The following is a 2,465-nucleotide window of genomic DNA, read 5'->3' on the forward strand; positions in this document are numbered from 1 at the left end:
TGGAGACCTTACGATCCCACCCAGACTTGCTTTCTTCTTGGCCTTAGACCTCACCTATAAAAGCTTCTAACTAGGGCTCAGAATTAGTTTACCTCATTGCTGAACCAATGAGAAATGGGCACCCAGATTTCATGTCTCCAAGTCTAGCGGGAGCCTCATCAGCTCAAAGATCACAAGGCAGGTAGATGCATATCTCAGCCTCCTGCCAGAGGCGGCCCCAGAGGCACATGTGCAGAGCACCAGGGAGGCCTGCATCCTCCGTGGGCTCTAACACCCAGGCCGCCCATTCTCTCGTGAGGCTAACAAGGCAGACGGAAGCTCGGCAGTTCAGGTTCCTCCTTGAGCTTCAGGGGCATGGCTGGGGATGTTTGTCTACTAGCAAAGTTTCCCCACCTGACTCTGTTTCTCCCCAGCTCCGGCACCTGTACGAGTGCAATCCTATGGCTTTCATCATTGAGCAGGCAGGAGGCTTGGCGACCACGGGCACCCAGCCTGTACTGGACGTGAAGCCTGAGGCTATTCACCAGCGGGTCCCCCTCATTCTGGGGTCCCCGGATGATGTGCAGGAATATCTCCTCTGCGTACAGAAAACCCAGGCAGGCAGGTAGTGAGCGTGACCCCACAAGCTCTCACCTCCCATCCCTTGTGCTAAGGACCCTAAATGAGTGAGAAGTGGAGGTGGCTGGGAGAGAAGAAGAGGCGAGCCTGCCTTACCACACAGAGCAGAGCAGCACAAGCTGCTGACAACAGCTTTAGAAGCCAGAGCTGATGTAAAGGGCTAAGTGCTCCATGTAGAGGGCTAAAAATAAAATCCACATGTGAGAAGCACGACTTTGACTTGTCTTCTGTCATGAATAGTGGCAAGTGGGGTTGTAATTCTAAGTCCATCAACCCACGTAATCAGCAGCTGTACGCTTGGGGGCAAGAGTACATGGATCAGTTAAGAATTCATCTTCGTTGGCTTGAAAATTTGAACCTAATGTCATATTGTAGTGACTCCTTCCTCATTATATACATACATATATATATATATATATATAAATGGCTGACTTAATTTCTTAGAAGAGTTTTTGTGTCTTATTTTGGATAATTTTTGTGTAACAAATCTCACGGCTATTAAATTCTGAAATTTCTGACCGAGACTTTTTTGGGAATCTATAACTTGGATCACCAATAACTGTTTGAATGGAACAGTTGGTCACCTATTGACAAAGCCAGATACTAAATGGAGTCAATATTTAAACATTAATACTTTTCTCAACCCCTTAGCCTTGTATTTTCATTTTTGGGGGAAATGCTGTCATCTGCCCTCGGGCATAACCAGAGTGTGCTGGTTAAATTACTCTTCACTTGTCCAAATGACGTCAAGACTGGGGAGGGTGGCACATGCGTCTAGAATCTCAGCTTGTTTGAATAAGAGTTGCCATGTATGTCTGTGGACCTGGAGACCAAGGAAATCCTTCATGAAATATTGACAGATCACATCCAGATGTATGTAAAACAAAGGTGCATCAGGATAAAGTCAGGCCTAACCGAGAAATCCAAGAATGACCCAACATTAGAAAATCTCTACAGCAATTTTTCAGATTAAAGAAAAGGGTGGTGTGTGGAGGTGGGGCTGGAAGACGCTCGGGGAGGTGAGGCTCTGCTTTCCCACTTGAGCTTCGGGCAGGGTGGTTCACAACGAAAGTACATTTCTTTTTTTTTTTTTTTCCTTTTTTGTCTTTTTTTCGTGTCCGGCAACAGATTGCAACCCTCAGTGTCACCCCCGTACCGGACCGGGACCGACAACGGGATCGCAACCCTCGGTGTTGCTCCCACACCTCGCTCAGCCAGTGAGCGGGAACCGGTCTGCATGTGGGATCCGAACCCTCAGTGGGAGTGCCACTGCGCTCCCAAGCGGCGCACTGTAGCAGTGCGCCAACGGGCCGGCCCACGAAAGTACATTTCAACGTGGATATTAAACATCCAGAGTCCAAGGAGGCCTACCGAGGTTTGTACGCTGAAGACTCAGGGCTCCAAATTCAGCCTTGTCCCTAAGAGACTTGTCCTTAGTGGTCACTCGCCTCACTGTGCCTCACCTTTAAAGCAATGGCATTGGACATCTTGCTTCCTGATGTATTTTAAAATTCAAAAACATTATGATACTATTCAAATGACTTTGCTCATATTAACTTTTAATTCTTCTTGAAGGGAGAAGGATGTACTAGGCAGTTTTCATCCTCTTAATTTTTTATATTANAGGACCCTAAATGAGTGAGAAGTGGAGGTGGCTGGGAGAGAAGAGGCGAGCCTTCCTTACCGCGCAGAGCAGAGCAGCACAAGCTGCTGACAATAGCCTTAGAAGCCAGAGCTGATGTAAAGAGCTAAGTGCTCCATGTAGAGGGCTGAAAATAAAATCCATATGTGAGAAGCACGACTTTGACTTGTCTTCTGTCATGAATAGTGGCAAGTGGGGTTGTAAT

At 47.2% G+C, this 2,465-nt stretch overlaps 1 long non-coding RNA gene across 1 annotated transcript in view; it reads left to right on the forward strand.

Moving 5' to 3' along the window:
• Positions 1–831, forward strand: part of LOC103606486 — a 3,410-nt gene extending 2,579 nt beyond the window's left edge. Inside the window, exon 2 of the long non-coding RNA XR_551894.1 lies at positions 414–831. This is a non-coding gene — a long non-coding RNA (uncharacterized LOC103606486). The remainder of the gene's footprint in view (positions 1–413) is intronic.
• Positions 832–2,465: the final 1,634 nt, after the last annotated feature.

This window comes from Galeopterus variegatus, unplaced genomic scaffold (assembly GCF_000696425.1).
Source record: "Galeopterus variegatus unplaced genomic scaffold, G_variegatus-3.0.2 Scaffold6613, whole genome shotgun sequence".
Taxonomy (NCBI): Eukaryota; Metazoa; Chordata; class Mammalia; order Dermoptera; family Cynocephalidae; genus Galeopterus; species Galeopterus variegatus.